General features: G+C 46.7%; 1 pseudogene across 1 annotated transcript in view; it reads left to right on the plus strand.

Moving 5' to 3' along the window:
* Positions 1 to 4,057: 4,057 nt before the first annotated feature.
* The window catches only part of LOC144888672 (sterile alpha motif domain-containing protein 9-like), a 105,122-nt pseudogene continuing 91,758 nt past the window's right edge, over positions 4,058 to 17,421 (plus strand). The window contains exon 1 of the transcript XR_013621207.1: positions 4,058 to 4,646. The product of XR_013621207.1 is annotated as a sterile alpha motif domain-containing protein 9-like (transcript). The remainder of the gene's footprint in view (positions 4,647 to 17,421) is intronic.

Consider the following 17,421-nt stretch of genomic DNA (forward strand, 5'->3'; position numbering starts at 1 on the left):
ACCCCTGATGCACTCCCACCTTCACCTCAAACTCACCACTGTTCCCGTCCTTTATCCTTACAGCTGTGCACGCTCTCTCGTACATTGCCATCACCACTCTGATCAACCATTCCTCCACTCCTAACTTCCTCAATGCCCATGTCACTACTTCACGTGGAACCCTATTGAATGCTTTCTCCAGATCAACAAACCCAAGAAACAACTTCTTCCTCTTCTCCATGTACTTTTCCTGCAACTGCCTTACAATAAAAAGCACGTCTGTCGTTCCTCTTCCTGGCATAAAACCAAACTGCATTTCGTCGATCTTCACTTTCTTCCTTATCCTCCTCTCCAACACCCTTTCCATTACCTTCATTCCATGCTCCAATAACTTTATCGCTCGATACGAGCCACAGTCCAGAGGGTCACCTTTCCCCTTGTATAGAGGGACGAGGGTACTCAGTTCCCAAGCCACTGGAATGCGGCCTTCTTTCACCACCAGATTACAGATCTCTGTTATTCTCTTCACACCCCAACTTCCCGCTGCCTTCAACATATCTCCCACAACTCCCGTCGGCCCTCCTGCTTTTCTACTCTTCATTGCTTTTATCGCTTGCTCAACTTCCTTCTCCGTTATCTTCTCTGCCGGTCCAAAAACTGGATTACTCTCGATGTTGCCGTCCCATTCATTCTCTGCATTCAACAGCATTTCCATATATCTCTTCCATCTCCCTTTAATTCCATCTGGGTCCACAGCGATTTGTCCCACTTCATCCTTCAAGCAACCCACCCCCATCACATCACACCTCTCTTTCGCGATCTGCTTTGCAATCCTGAATACCGCTCTCTGACCCTCTTCCGAATACAAGCGTTTTCTGAACATTTTCCTACATGCCTCCTGCGCCTTTGCTACCTCTTTCTTTGCAGCCTTCTTGGCTGCCTTATAACTTTCATGCTCTGCCTTTTCTTCCCCCGTACCCTTCGCCTTCTGCCACTCCTTGAACTTCTTCCTCTTCTCGTCAATCCTCTTTCCAACTTCATCATCACACCACAATGTTTCCGAGTGCCTCGTTGGTTCTTTTGTCCATCCACATACCTCCCCAACGGCTCTCAACAGACTATCTTTCATTGACATCCAACCACTTTCAAGCTCAACCACATCAGCCTCTACCCTACTCACCCTCTCTTTTAATGCCTCCCTTACTGTCACCTCTTTCAACCTCCACACCTTCATTCTCGGTTGGTACTTCACCCGCCGAGCTCTCCTCGCACCTTTCACCCTTATGTTGCAGACAACGAAGTGGTGCTGTGAAACAGCCTCCTCCCCCGGGATCACCTTTGTGTCCCAGAGGTGCTCCCTATCTCGCCTACGCACCATCAGGTAGTCAACGGTTGTCATCGACCCACCTGTATGTAACAAGCTTATTCTCCTCTTTCTGGAACTGAGTATTACAAATCAACAAATCAGCTCCATCAGCAAACTCCAAAATCCTTTCACCTTCTCCATTCCTCACACCATAACCGTAACCCCCATGAACTCCCTCAAAACCGTCCATACTCCTTCCCACATGTCCATTTAGGTCTCGACCTACCACATCAATTTCCTCATCTTTCACGTTTTCCATCAGCTTCTCTATCGCACACCAGAACTTGTCCTTCTCTTCATTGCTCCGACCAACCTGCAGAGCATATCCTGAGATGACGTTCACCAAGAGCTTTCCAATCGTTATTTTCACCATCATCAACCTTTCACTTACTCTATTCACACTGACCACACTGTCTACAAACTCCTCAGAAAACAGGACACCAACACCATTCACGCCTTCCGGGCACCCTTGTCACACACACTTGTATTTCTGTCCCTGCCTACCCTTCACTATTCTCACACCACTTCCCTTCCATCTCGTCTCCTGCACACAACATGTGTCCACTCTTCTTCTGACCAATACTTCCACCACTTCTCCTGATCTCCCTGTCATTGTTCCCACATTCTATGTCCCAAACCTCAGAAACCGATCTCCACGTGGAGCATCAGACGTTTCGTCGTCATAATTGGAGTGATTTCCACCCTTGCTTCGATTGGGTTCCCCACCTTGCTTTTTGACAAGAGGGGGTGAGGACCCCCATGGGGTACTTCGGGCTGTACCCTGCCCATATGTAATTGTAATTGTCATGGTTCCCTTTTTGAGGCAATGTTTTATGGCCGGATGCCCTTCCTGACGCCAATCCTTTTAGTCGCCTATTACGACACGCGGGGATACGGTGTACCTATTCTAAACTGTGGTACACACTGGGAAAATTAATAACAGGGATACAACACAACAACCAAAAGACCCAGAAGACCCAAAAGTCCCTGAAGACCTGTAAGACCCAAAAGACCCTTTAGACCCATTAAACCCCAAGATCCTCAAGACCCTAAAGATCCTCAAGACCACTTTTACTTTGAAGACCCTTTCAATACTTTAGACACCTTGAGATCCCTTCACCATTCCAACCTTATATACCCTTTAAGCCTTTACACCCCTTAAGTCCCTTTCGACCACTTAGACCTCAACACCATTTAGACCCCCTGCACCCATCAGACCGATTAGACAGCTTGGACCCTTGGCCATCTAGACGTTGGAGCTTTGCACCACTTGGACTTTTTTGATTGCAAATAAATTACAAATAAAGAATATCACCAATATTACAAATACATTTATACAAAACAAATGTTTGTATTATGATTGGTGTAAATCATAGCAACTCAAGTTCAATAAAGTCATTATCCTCAGTTTAAACAAGTCCGTGCCTCTGCAGCAACGTGTGGTGGTTCGAGCGAGCTGAACCTTGCTAGTATATACAGTATATATAAATTTAGGTAGCCTGATTGTTTTTGCATCTCCATTCCTTGTATAACTATTTCGATCGGACGCAATTCCTGACCCGATTATATCATTTTGGATTGGTGCTTAACGGGCACAGTGTTGTATTCCATAGTGCAGCATTGAGCTGTGTGACTCATCTGCCATTCGCGATAACTGGTTGAGTTATCACCAGCACCAAGAAGGAATCAAAATTCTTACTCAAACATCAGGCCTGGCCAGCAAGGTTGTGAAAGACTTTGGCCAAGCTTGTGGATTATATTTCGGCCGTTGAAGGCTTAGACTTAGTAGTTTTGTTTGGACACGTTTGTGGTATCTAAATTAAAGACTTTTAAAAACTCTTTTAATGTCAATTATTTTATATTTCTGATAAATATTACCATTATGAATCTCAAATACGCTACACAACACCAAATTATTTCACAAAATAAAAAAATAAAAAATTGAAAATGTTTAAAATAATTGCGGAGGATTAACACAATTTGGTGGTGTGTTTTTGTCCTTTATTTCCGAGACTTGAGGATGTCGCAACACAATGTCCACCTGCAAGGTGGTGCCAATGCAAAGCCTGCAACCACTGTTGGTGCCAATTAAGTAGGCCTGGTGGGTGGCTCAACAGGAACGACGAGTACTCCTCCTTTACTGGCTGCCGAAGCAAAAAAGGTGGATTATCTTCAGGTGCCAGAAAAGAGTTTTAACCAAGTAATCCAGTATCAATGGCCGGCAAAGCAGGTGGCCCACCATCTGTGGCTGGAGAAGCAGAGGCTGGCAATGCCCTGTCTGTGGCTGGGAAATCCACGCCTGTGGTCGGCAAAGATGCGGCCTCTCGCCCAGCATCTTTGGGCGGCAAATATGTGTCTATGGCCGGCAAAGCTGCAGCCGCTGGCCCAACTCCTGTGACCGGAAAATCCGCGTATATGGCCGGCAAAGCTGTGTCCTCTGGCCCAGCATCTGTGGCCGGCAAATCAACAGCTGGTGGCACAGAATCTGTGCCCGGCAGGGCAACGGTCAGTAAAACGGTGTGTCTGGCCAGCAAAGCAGGGACCGGTGAAACAGTGTCTCTGGCCAGCAAAGCAGGGGCTGGTGGAACGGTGACTCTGGCCAGCAAAGCAGGGGCTGGTGGAACGGTGACTCTGTCCAGCAAAGCAGGGGCTTGTGGAACAGTGACTCTGGCCAGGAAAGCAGGGGCTGGTGAAACGGTGTCTCTGGCCAGCAAAGCAGGGGCTGGTGGAACGGTGTCTCTGGCCAGCAAAGCAGGGGCTGGTGGAACGGTGACTCTGGCCAGCAAAGCAGGGACCGTTGGAACGGTGACTCTGGCCAGCAAAGCAGGGGCTGGTGGAACGGTGACTCTGGCCAGCAAAGCAGGGGCTGGTGGAATGGTCTCTCTGGCCAGCAAAGAAACAGCCATTGGAACAGTGTCTCTGGCCAAAAAAGCAGGGGCTGGTGAACAGGCGTCTGTGTCCGACAAAGCAGCAGCCGATAGCCGAGCATCTGTGACCAGCAAAGCAGCGACCAGTACCCTGGCACCAGTGGCCGTTATAACACCAACCAGTGGCCCTGCATCTACGGCTGGCAAATCAACAGCTGCAAGGCCAGCATCATTGATCAACAAATCAGTGCCCAGTAGCCCGTCATCGGTGGTGAGCAATGCAGCGACCGGTGGTCCGACATCAATGGCTAACAAAGCGGCAAACGGTGACCCAGCATTGATGGGGAAAAAAGGAGTTCCAAGTGGTCCAGCATCGATGGCTGGGAAACCTGCAACAAATAGACTGGCCACAGAAGTAGGCACAGAAGTAGCAGGTAGAGCACCCAACACCTCTTTCCAAGATAAACTTTGTCGTGATGTATATAAAAAGTTGAGCTGAGAACATAAAAAGACCATATATAATCTGCCTTGTTGTGATGTATATTTTATTCAGACAATGACAGAGTCATCAGCTTTTCCAAACATTTTTTATGAAAAATTGACTTTGTAATAAGTAACAGCAATGATATTTTTTACCCCCATTCATCATCATGTCACCCCGCCGTTACGGCGTTGGTGTTCAATTCTTGTGAACCCGCTTGTGGCTATACAGTCTGAGTGCCGATTTGCATCGGCGTCCACAAGTTGTACAAATCCATTTAGAGTCAGCAGGCACCGGTTGCCTCTCGCGTTCCTTACGTTTTCTGCGGGCTTCTTTGGCGGCATCTATACGACCCTTTTCCGCGGCGTCGCATCGTGTATGGATCAAGCTACGCCATTTCGGTCGATCACTGGACAGAGCTTGTAAATTGTCGAGCGGGATGTCACATTCTTTCAAATGTGCACGCAGTGTATCCTTGAAATGCAGTTTGGGCTGGCCCACTGATCTCTCTCCTTCGTGCAGTTCTCCCATAAAATAAAACGTGGGATCCTGTCTGCGTCCATCCTCAACACATGGCCGACCCAACGGAGCTGGGCCTTTTGCAGGGTGCATGTGATGGATTGCATTTCAGCTCGCTTGAGTACTTCCGTATCCGGCACGAGATCGGACCAATGCATGCCTAGAATTTGTCGTCGGCATCGGGAGTGAAAGCCATTCAGTCTGCGAAGGTGGCGTGCATAGCAATTCCAAGATTCGGCTCCATACAGGAGAGAGGGGATGACAACTGCTTTGTACACGGCCAATTTGGTGTTCACTTTGAGCCCACGTTCTTTCCAGACTCTGCTGTGGAGTCGGGCAAACGAAACACTCGCTTTGCGGATTCTTTGGTCGATTTCCTTGTCCATGGTTGCGGTATTCGATAAGCGCGTGCGCAGGGACGTGAATTCTTTTTCCCTTTCCCTCCAGGAGAAATATCTAGCCTGTGTGATGGGATGTTTGTGGCTGTATCCATCTTGTTCACCCACTATGTCCCTCCCACCCCTCCCCCTTATCATGCTAATGGTATCTATATATTTTCAGGTTATAACCTCATAAATTTTTCTGTATATTTTCAGGTTAGGCATATGTTACTGCAGGCATCATGAATAGGCGAGGCTGTGTGAATCACCCTGATAACTTTTGTTATATCTGTTGGAAATACACTCCATGTAGCCAGTGCAAGAACCTTACCAAGAGGGTGAAAGCTGCTTACAAGTATTATTTTGAATGTAAAGTTGGAGACCAAGACAAGAGCTGGGCACCTCATGTTTTCTGCACCGTGTGTAACTCGGGGCTAACACAGTGGTTCAGTGGAAAAAGGAAGGGAATGCCTTTTGCTGTGCCAATGATATGGTGTGAGCCAACGAATCATCACTCTGAATGCTACTTTTGTATGACAAATATTGCTGGTTTCTCAACCAAAAACAAGTCAAAAATTGTATATCCAGATTGTAAGTCTGCTCTGAAGCCGGTCCCCCATGACCTGGCTTCTCCTGTGCCACTTCCACCAGAAGCTGCTGCAGATGAAAGTGATGACAACTCTGACGATGCTATGGGTGATATGGATGAACTGTACGAACCTGCGTCTGAGAAAAGAAGCCACACTTGCTAAATCAAGAAGAATTGAACGATCTGGTGAGAGACCTGTCATTGTCAAAGGAGAAGGCTGAAGTGTTGGGCTCCAGACTACATCATTGTAATCTCCCAGAGGAAGGAACCAAAATTTCCTGCTTCCGTGATCGCAACACAAACTTAGCTGCCTTTTTAAAGATAGAAGATGATGTTTGTTTCTGTGCTGATGTTAATGGCCTAATGCATGAGCTCGGAAACAAACATGTGTCTGATGAATGGAGACTCTTCATAGACTCCAGCAAAGTGATCTCAAAGCTGTTTTGTTGCATAATGGCAACAAAAAAACCTTCTATTCCTGTAGCTCATGCTATCGGCAAGAAGGAGACGTGTAGGAGTCCATGGAAATCCTTCTAAAAGTGATTAATTACTCAGATCATAATTGGAACATTTGTGGTGATCTAAAAGTGATTTCTCTCCTCCTCGGACTGCAGCTGGGGTACACAAAATACATGTGCTTCTTGTGCCTATGGAACAGCCACGATGACAGCAATCATTATGTTGTAAAAGACTGGACTGAAAGGCATGAACACATAGTTGGCAGGTACAATGTGCATCATAAGCCATTGGAAGACCCACAAAAAGTCTACCTTCAACCACTTCACATCAAACTTGGCATTATGAAAAACTTCGTAAAGGCATTGGATCACGATGGTAATGGCTTCCGATATCTCAGAGACAAGTTTGGCGCAGAGGAAACTGATGCTAAACTCAAAGCAGGCATTTTCGTTGGGCCCCAGATCCGACAACTGATGTGTGATCCTGAGTTCAAAAATAAACTGAACCCACTTGAGTTTGCAGCATGGGAAGCATTTGTGTTGGTTGTGCAGAACTTTCTTGGGAACCATAGAGCTGAACAGTATGCTGAATTAGTGGACAACATGCTAAAGGCCTATCAGCGAATGGGCTGCAGGATGTCTCTTCGTGCATTCTCATCTTGATTTCTTCCCACCTAATCTGGGTGAGGTAGACTGAGCATGGCGAAAGGTTCCACCAAGACATTTCGGTCATGGAAACTAGGTATCAAGGCCGATTCAACCCAAACATGATGGGTGATTACTGCTGGTTCCTACTACGAGAGACCAATTCCACACACAAGCGCAAGAGCAAGTGTCTCATACACTTCTGAACAAGTCTGAACAGTGTGGCCTACACTGACTATATTGCAAGGAAGAGTGTAAACTTGAAGTGTTGTTTTGGAATCACTCACAATGGGGCAGATTCCCCTTTCAAGTGTACACCCTTCCTAATATTACCATGTTCCAATGTTTTATTAACTTCTTTTTCTGCAACTTGTTCATGTTCTTGGTTTGTATACTGCACATTATACACAGAGATCAATCATTGTTATCTAAATATGACGTGAAAGTAATTACTAAGCACTGATATTAGATGTACAATGTGGCGATCTGCAATAATGAAGTATCTAATATGGCATGCCAAGTATCATTAATACATATACATATTTTGAAAACCTGACGTGCTGGCTAAATTCTGACTGCAGATGTGAAATCAGCGGCCCAGATTTAGCCAAGAACACCTGCATTTCCCTTAATAGCAGAGGAAAAGTTTTTTGTTTTTTTTGCCCAGTGTTATTGATGACTGTGCATATTAATGATGACTGTGTCTTCGATCGCAGGTGGGTCCATTGGCAGCTCAGCACATGCATAATTGGTGTGACATGGAATAATGATGCGTGAATAACCATCATTGTACTTAGAATCCCACATGGTATACCCCAGCTACCATCAGTTTGGTTTTGAGGGCTCTTACCAGGGTAAATACATCCTCGGTACAATCCTTGCTGGCTACCTTTACATCAAGCTGCGTCAGGCCAGCCGGGCATTTAGTGATTCTACTCTGAAAGTGATCGGCAACGCGTTGTACAACGCAATTGGCAAGCTGTGGATCACCACCCCCTTCTGGGATCTTCATTGGACCGGGTTCACTGTTTTTGGAAGGCAAGGGCCGAAGGAATGTTCATGTTCATGGACTAGATACTCTTTTTCCCATCTTACACATTTGTTCATAAATTCCATGCAAGGACCCTGCTGTGACTTGGTCGCTAATAACAACAAGCTTTGATCTTATGCTCAGAGCATCCTTCCTCTTCACTCACAACATCCAGTGTTTCGTTGGTTGCCTTCCCCACCACTGCAAATAACATTTAGCATTTCAACCGCTTCATACATCATATCCAGTGCGACTCGCATCTTGTCCCGTCTGTAAGAAACCCAATATATAGAACCATCAGCCATTTGAGCAGGACCCCGGCTGATGAGTTCAACCTCAATATGTGGTGTTCCTCCTAATACCAAGTTGGCTTCTTCGGAAATTTCATCAAGAGCAATGTAGCTACCTTTCTTTACATATCGGCCATCGGTAAACAGCTGGCTCGCACGATCTACATATAAACTGTAGTCGCGAGCCGGGTCAAGGTTTTGCACTGTTTTCATGGCCAGACAAGTGAGGGGTTCCCTTTCCTCTTTCAGTCGTGACTTCAAGATCTGAGGTCCTTCTCGAGTGATTGGATGAGCAAGGGGTTCATGCCAATGGGCTAATTTTTCGATCCTCCGATGGGTGAGCAAACGCTTTAGTGGATTCGTTTTGGTCTTCTGGTTGGTGGCATTAGCCCTAAGGCTAGCTGTGACCTCATCATCAAGCTGACGTACCTCTCTATGATGCTCCCCTTTCTTATGGGGGTTATCTACATACCCCTTGTGATAAAATATGAAGAAGAGGATTCGAATGGAATAGCTTTGAGAAGGGAATATAACGGGTTGTACGAGAAAGGAGGAGTTTTTGGTTTCCTATCTGTCTTTTGTGAGCGGACGCTCAAGAAAGGTATGATGGGGAATGAATGATCCTCTTGCTTATTGACAATGATATGCTAGTAGAATCTGTGCTGTAGTTCTGATATCATTTGTTGTTCTGTGCGTACAGGGTATGTGGAGATAAATTTCAATAAAGTCTCATATCTGGAAACGAGGTCTCGACTTGACTATTCAAGTCTCGATTTCAACGAGGTCTCAATTTCTGACGTCTCGACGGGTCTCGACCCAGACAATCAATCGCTTCACCCAACTTGAAGCCTACCCTCTACCAAAGATGAATGACATGGCCAGAGGGGTATCTACCTACCGGGTATTCTGTACCTTGGACCTCTGAAGTGCATACCACCAGATACCAATCAGGGAGAGTGATCGACCTTACACCACTTTCGAATCTTGTCAAAGGCTGTATCAGTTTTGTAGAATTCCCTTCAGTGTCACAAACGGGGTGCATGTTTCCAACGGGTGATGGATGACATTTTAACCAGGGAACAACTGAAAGACGTCATTCCACTATCGAGAAGGAAGCTTACGCGGTCGTGGAAGCCGTCAGATGGTGGCGCCATTTCCTTCTAGGAAAACATTTCCAGTTAATTACGGAGTCAGCGTGTATAATTAGCTGACTTCAGTTTCAACATCATTTACAGGCCGGGATGAGATAATCTGGCTGCCGACACACTGTCTTGTCCTGTCTTCTCGGAGTGACCACCGGTGATTTACGGGATATTCATAATTCGCTCTGTCACCCCGGAGTGACTCGATTGGCTCATTTCGTGCAAAGCAGGAATTTGTCTTTTTCCATAGATGACGGCAGACATCTTTGCAAGGCATTCTCCATGTGTGCCAAAGAAAAAACTGAGTTTTTATAAGCTGTATATCGGGACGCTGATTCATGCCGGACGGCCGTGGGACTGTTTGACCGTTGATTTCAAGGGTCCGTTGCCAGCAGCAGGGGGGCGCTGATATATTCTTACTGTTGTCGATGAGTACTCCAGCTTTCCATTTGCTTTTACATGCGCAGACATGTCTTCTGCCACAGTGATACGAATGTTTGCGGCAATTGTTCTTAATGTTTGGATATCCTGCTTTCATTCTCTCCGACAGAGGTACGGCTTTTCTGTCTCGAGAGATAAAACAGTTTCTCCAGGATCGAGGTGTCACCACGAGCCATACGACGGCATACCAATCCTCAAGGCAATGGCTTGGTGGGACGTTATAACGGGATTATCTGGAGAACCGTGTCTAACAGCCTGAAGTCGTGCAATTTACCTCTACAGTGGTGGAAACGTGTACTGCCTGATGCACTGCACGCAATCCGGTCGTTATTGTGTACCACGATGAATGAAACTCCACATGAAAGAATGTTTCACTTTCAGCGACGTCTTGCTATCGAGCGAGTGTTGCCCTCTTGGTTGGCCGGGCCCGGTCCGGCTCTTCTCAAAAGAGCGATCAGACAGAGTAAATACGAGCCGTTGGCGGCCGCGTGGAAATTCTAGAGGCAAATCCAGAGTATGCTCATGTGAGGCTGCAGGACGGCCGTGAGACTACTGTACCTGTTTGCCATCTCGCGCCTTGCGGCGAGGGAAACGAGTGTGTTTCTGACGATGCGGGAAACACAATCTCGGGTTCACCAGTCAAAGCGGCGTCGCAGCAAGAATCGAACGGGGATAAAGTAATGTTTGACAATGTCAAGGTAACTGTTACGGGGTCCTCACCGATCTCCTGGTCTCGGTAAACCTGCGAACCCCGCGAGGAGCCCCGGCAGAAAAATTATGTTATCCTGTGTCAAAAACAAATCAATAGTGGAACCACACCCAAAGATTATAAATGAACAGATTGTATTAAAAGCACACAGGAAACCATACAACACTGAAAGCAATCAGTCATACAATTAATCTCAAGATGGTACCACCTTATTAAGTAACATAAAGTCACAGATCCCAGTCCCAGCTCAGCAGCAGCTCGGCAGTGATCCGTGCTCCCAGTGAATGGAGCCCAACCCTTCAATGTCTCTATAACTCAACGGAGATGAGGCGAAGACGCGAAGAGGCGAGTACGGCGGTGTAGGCAAGGCATGGACCATCACGTGGTCGAATCCAACAGCAACCTATTTCGGTAAATCACCGGATGGCGGGACCCGCGGATGCGGCTCACCAAGGTTCCGCGGACGGCGCGCGAGGTCCCGGTAATGGCGGCCGGCTCGTCCTCGAGCCGTCGCAGCTAGGCGAAGATTCTCCGGAATCACACCTGTACCTGGCTTCGCAGGCTTGTCCACAATTCCAGCGATCACCAATCGCTCAAGATTCCCTTCCCGGACTCAAAGTTCTCTCGCCCTGTAAGTTCGCCCATGCCAGGTGTGGAGCTTCGTCAGAACACCTCCTTTTCCTTTCTCTCATGTCCTCCTCCTCTTCCCTCGATCTCTTCTGGCCCACTATGCCATTTCCGGTATTATTTTATCATGAGCGCTTTTAAACCTTTTAACTATAATAACCCTTTCCCTTCAACCACAATCACCAGAATACTTAGAACTAACAACAAGAATCATAACAACAATCATTAGTGCCGAATCCATAACACTTCCCCCCTTCAGGAAAGAAAGTTTGAACACCGCGAAAACTTTCTTTGTAAGTCAAGTCTTGAAACCACCAAAAGTAAACTCAACACCCACATCATCCATTCCCATGGGCAACAGTACTCAATATTTCCCCAAAAATAAAGCAACAAACTTTCACACCACCCACAGCTTTCCCAAAATTATTTCCCTCTGGACAATTTCCCTCTGGAATTTGAAATTCCAACTTCTTTCCTGGAAGTCCTGGCAGTGTCCATATGTTTTATACCTCTCCCACCGCCCCCTTCCCATGCCCCCCACCCCAAAGCCCTCGCCCTCTCTCAGATCTCTCGATGTCTCCATGTCTCTCAGTCCCTGCTCTCAAATGTTGTGTTTGTGTCCTTCCCCCTCTCTCCCCATCTTGTCTACCGCTCCCGATGTTATATGTTTTATGTGTCGGTTTGTCTTTTTGTGTGATTAATGTTCGCTCTTTCACGAGCCTCGATCTTGTATACAAAAAAAATAAATAAATAAATAAGCGTCAGCCACGACATTGTCCCAGCCCTTTACATGTTCAATTTCCAAGTTGAACCCCTGCAAAGCCAAACTCCATCTCATCAACCTCTGATTTTTATTTTTCATTTTTTGAATGAAGGTTAAGGGGTTGTGATCCATAAAGACTTTTATGGGAAAGGACGTAATTCCTAGATACACCTCATAATGCTGAAGCCCTAGCAGGAGAGCAAGGGTCTCTTTCTCCACGGTGGCATAATTTGCCTGATGTTTATTGAACTTTTTGGAGTAGTAGCACACCGGGTGATCCACCCCATCCTCATCTTCTTGTAATAGGACCGCCCCAGCCCCCACATCACTTGCATCGATGGCCAACTTGAAAGGTGCTTGAAAGTCCGGGGCTGCTAGGACAGGAGAGCTCATTAATATTGCTTTGACGTGGGCAAAGGCCGCCTGACATTTGTCATCCCAAACAAATGTGGTCTCTTTTCTCAGCAAACTCGTTAAAAGGGCTACCACATCCGAAAAATTCCTACAGAACCGCCGGTATCAACCCGCCATACCTAAGAATCTCATCAGCTCTTTCTTCCCCTTTGGGACTTGGAAGCGATCGATGGCTTCCACCTTGGCTGTCACCGGTTGCACCTGACCCTGCCCTACTACATGGCCGAGGAACACCACCTGTGCTCTGACAAACTCACTCTTAGCTAAGTTGATGGTCAACCCTGCCTCGGACATTTTCTGAAAAAATGCATGGATTTGTTTAATATGGTCTTCCATGGTCATGGTGTGGATGATGACATCATCCAGATAAGCCCCCACCCCCTCAAGGTCTGCAATGAGCTTATTAATCAGCCGTTGAAATGTAGCTGGCCCGTTCTTCAATCCAAAGGGAAGAACCTTGTACTGATACAACCCATTTGGAGTGACCAAAGCTGAGATTTCTTTGGCTCTATCGGTAAGAGGAATCTGCCAATACCCTTTCAGCAAGTCAAATTTGGTTACAAATTTAGCTGGGCCTATTCGATCAATACAGTCGTCAATCCTCGGGAGGGGATAGGAGTCGGTCTTGGTCACTGCATTAACCCGTTTTAAATCCGTACAACAACGAAAACTGCCATCGGGTTTCAGAACCAACACACATGGAGAGCTCCATTCACTGTTGCTTGGTTCGATGATGTCATTTTCCAACATATATTGCATCTCCTTCCGAAGATACTCCATCTTCACAGGGTTTATCTGATAGGGGTGTTGTTTCACTGGAGTGGCTTCCCCCACCTCAATATCATGATATACCAGGTCCATACGACTCGGTACATCAGTGAACAACGGTTTAAATTCCAAAATTAGGCTGGATAGTTGTCCTTGCTGTTCCCTCGTCAAATGCCCTAATTTTCCGTTTAAATGGCTCGACACTTCTGTGTTCGTCAATCTGGGACAAGCCTGGTCATCCAAGTTATCAAATTTCACACCGGCGCCCCCCTCTATATTCACTGGTTCCCCAGCCACCGGCACGACAGGTGAGACGGAACCATTTCTTCCACAGGCTTCCTCTCATAATATTTCTTCAGTCGGTTGACATGACACAGCTGTCTTTTTTTTCGTCGGTCGGGAGTTGTCACCACGTAATCTGTCTCATTCACCCTCTCCTCAACTGCATAAGGACCAAAATATCTAGCCTGTAGTGGCTGACCGGGAACGGCAAGCAATACTAGCACCCAGTCCTTAGGACTGAAATTCCTTATCTGAGATTTCTTGTCATGTCTCTCTTTCATTTTTCCCTGGGTCACTTTCAAGTTCCTTCTTGCCACGTCACAAGCCTTTGCCAATCTGTGTCTTACCGTGGACACATACTCCACCATCGGTGTTTGTGACTCATGCTGTAGCCACTGTTCTTTAACCAATTTCAACGGTCCTCGCACTGCGTGTCCAAACACAAGTTCAAAAGGACTGAATCCCAATGAATCCTGCACGGACTCCCTTGTAGCAAACAACAATAAGGGTATTCCTTCATCCCAATCCTTGTCACATTCAAAACAATACGTTCTGATCATATTCTTTAACATCTGGTGAAACCTTTCCAGGGCCCCTTGGCTCTCGGGATGGTAAGTGCTGGATCTTATTTGTTCCACTCCCAACAGGTGTACTACTTGTTGAAAAAGCGTGGACATGAAATTGGAACCCTGATCAGATTGGATGACCTTAGGTAGACCAACCAAAGTGAAAGATTTAATCAAGGCCTTCACAATAACTGCCGCCGTGATTTTTCTAAGAGGCACTGCCTCTGGGAACCTGGTGGATGCGCACATGATGGTCAATAAATATTGATGTTCAGCCTTAGTTTTGGGTAAAGGGCCCACACAGTCAATAATGACTCGGCTGAATGGCTCTTCAAAAGCTGGAATTGGTTTTAAAGGGGCGGATGGGATTTTTTGATTAGGCTTTCCCACCAGCTGACAAGAATGGCAGGACTTGCAGAACTCCGCCACATCCCGTCGCAATCCTGGCCAGAAAAAATGTACCAATATCCTGTCACAGGTCTTGTTCACTCCCAGGTGCCCGGCCCAAGGTGTCTCATGTGCCAAACTCAATACCTCCTTCCGGTACGGCGGTGGCACCACAATTTGATAATGAACTTTCCACTCATCGTCTGCGGGCACCTCCGGTGGCCTCCATTTTCTCATGAGTATTTTCCCCTTCATGAAGTACCCAACAGGTATCTTCGTAGCCTCTTCCTCTGTAACGGCTTTCTCAATTAAACTCTGGATCTCCGAGTCTTCGTGTTGCTCTTCAACCAGTCTCTTTCGGACCAGCACGGTTTGCTCAACCTCGTTCCCCGCGGTCTCCAACGGACACTCCATTTCCCCTTTTGTTCCAGACGCCACCTTTTCCCTAAGCTCTTGGATGTCACTCCCCTTGTTATTATCTCTTTCCGAGGTTTCTTCCAATATCTCGAAAGACCCCAACTCCCCCTCGCTTTTTTTCTCCTTCTCTTCAGAGTGCTTTCTACCCATAGCCCGAGTCACTGCACAGGATGGAAAGATACCCGGAATCTCCATCTCTAACCGTGTGGTGTTATTTTCCTTACTGGGCTTTTCCACCAACATTGGATTACCAGAAACTCGACCACCGGCCAAATCATTTCCGATAATAAAAGAGATTCCCTCTACAGGAAGAGTGGCTTGTAAGCCTATGGTGACCGGTCCTGACACCAAATCAGACCTCAAATGGATGACATGAAGTGGAGCTTCAACATAGCCCCCAACCCCCTGGAAAAGCACACTAACCCCAGTTGCCGTCTTCTCTGATAATGGCAAAATGCCCTCCAACATCAAAGATTGGTGTGCTCCTGTGTCCCTCAATACCCTAACTGGTTTCTGGTTAGTCGAGTCGCCATCCAGTGACACCAACCCCTCTGAAATGAAAGGTTTGTAGCCCTCTTGAACAAGGTCGCTCTGGGATGCCGTAACTTTGACAGGGGAACCTTCACAAGGCTCTGCTCTCCAAGAACGATTTCTCACACTTGCCAATGCATTCGTAGTCGTACTAGTCTGATTCCGTTCTTGGTTTTCCCTTTTCATGAGGTAACAATTGGACATCAAGTGTCCAGGTTTATGGCAAAAGGCGCAAGTAGGCCCGGAGGGGAACCTCGTGGTCTGCCTCGAGCCCCCCCGGAAGATAAGTCTCTCTTGGGCCCGTAGTCTTCTGATTTCGAAAAGTCGTGGTATCAGAGTTGTCCCCATAATCAACTCGAGGCCGCCCCCATGCCTTGTCGTTCTCTGCACCGGATGTACCATAGCTCCCCTGTTTAAGTCTAGGCGAGGAGTTAGGTTTGTGGAACCCCATCCTGTGTGTTAAGGCATAGTCATCTGCCATGGTTGCTGCCTCATACAACTTTGGTACTTTCCTTTCCTCCAGGTATACTTTAATGTCCTCGTGGACACACTGTTGGAATTCCTCCACCAGGATCAATTGTCGCAATAGTTCGAAGTCTTTCCCCACTCCTTTTGAATCGCACAACCTATCAAACATGGTTTCTTTCAATCTGGCAAACTCCACATGGGTCTCACTCTCCCTCCTCCTGGCATTCCGGAATTTTTGTCGGCAAGCTTCCGGGACCAATTCATAAGCTTTGAGAATGTGTTTCTTCAATACCTCGTAATCTGCACATTGGTCAATCGGTAAAGCCGAATAAATCTCTTGAGCTTTACCCACCAGAACACTTTGCACTAGTATGGACCAGTACTCCTCAGGCCAGTTTAACTGTCGAGCCACTTTCTCAAAGTGTGGAAAAAACTTGGCTACCTCCTTTTCATTGAAGGGTGGAACCAGCCTCAAATGTCTGCAACATCCCAGGTGTTCTGACTAGGTGTCGAACCAGTCAGCATGGATGGTACCTCTCCCCGTTCTTTCATTACATGCAGCTCCTTGAGTCTAATTTCCTGCTGAAGCGCCATTTCACGGTCCTTTAACTCCCTGTCGGCTTTTCTCTCCTCTGCTTCGAGTTCCCTTGCAGCTCTCCTTTCCTCTGCTTGTTCCTTTTCTCTTCTTTCCTGGAGTTCTCTTTCCACTCTCCCTTCCTCGGTTCTTTCTTGTGCTTTTTTCTCTTCTAACCTTTCCTGGAGTTCTCGTTCCTGTGCTTTTAATCTTTCCTGGAGTTCTCGTTCCGCTCTCCTTTCCTCTGCTTGTTTCTCTTCTCTTTTCTCTTCTGCTTTCCTTTCCTCTGCTTTTAACCTTTCCTGGAGTTCTCGTTCCTGTTCTGCTCTTGTTTCCTCGCTCCGCAATTGCAACTCCAGTTTCCGGAGCTCCACCTCTTCTGGTTCCTCGGGTAACCAATCCCGGGCTACCTCTCCCCATGTTCCTAATCCCACCATAGCTTGTATCACCACTGTCTGCATCTCTGCCTTCCTCATATTAGTTTGGACCTCCAAGCTAAAATGTTTGGCCAATTTCAAGAGGTCCGATTTTACTAATGCTCTGAACTGCGCTTCACTAGGGGTCACTGTAAACTTATCTGCGTCAAACTCCATAGTGACTACTGTTAACACCTGTTAACCTTCACACAAGAAATTTAAAAAACAAAACAAAAAATAATTTTTTTTTGGTTTGTTTTTGGAAAAAAATTGGGAATGTTGGAAAAAGTTCCAAATGTGGGAATGCTGGGA

The sequence above is a fragment of the Myxine glutinosa genome, chromosome 13 (assembly GCF_964187855.1).
Source record: "Myxine glutinosa chromosome 13, kmMyxGlut1.1, whole genome shotgun sequence".
Classification (NCBI taxonomy): Eukaryota; Metazoa; Chordata; class Myxini; order Myxiniformes; family Myxinidae; genus Myxine; species Myxine glutinosa.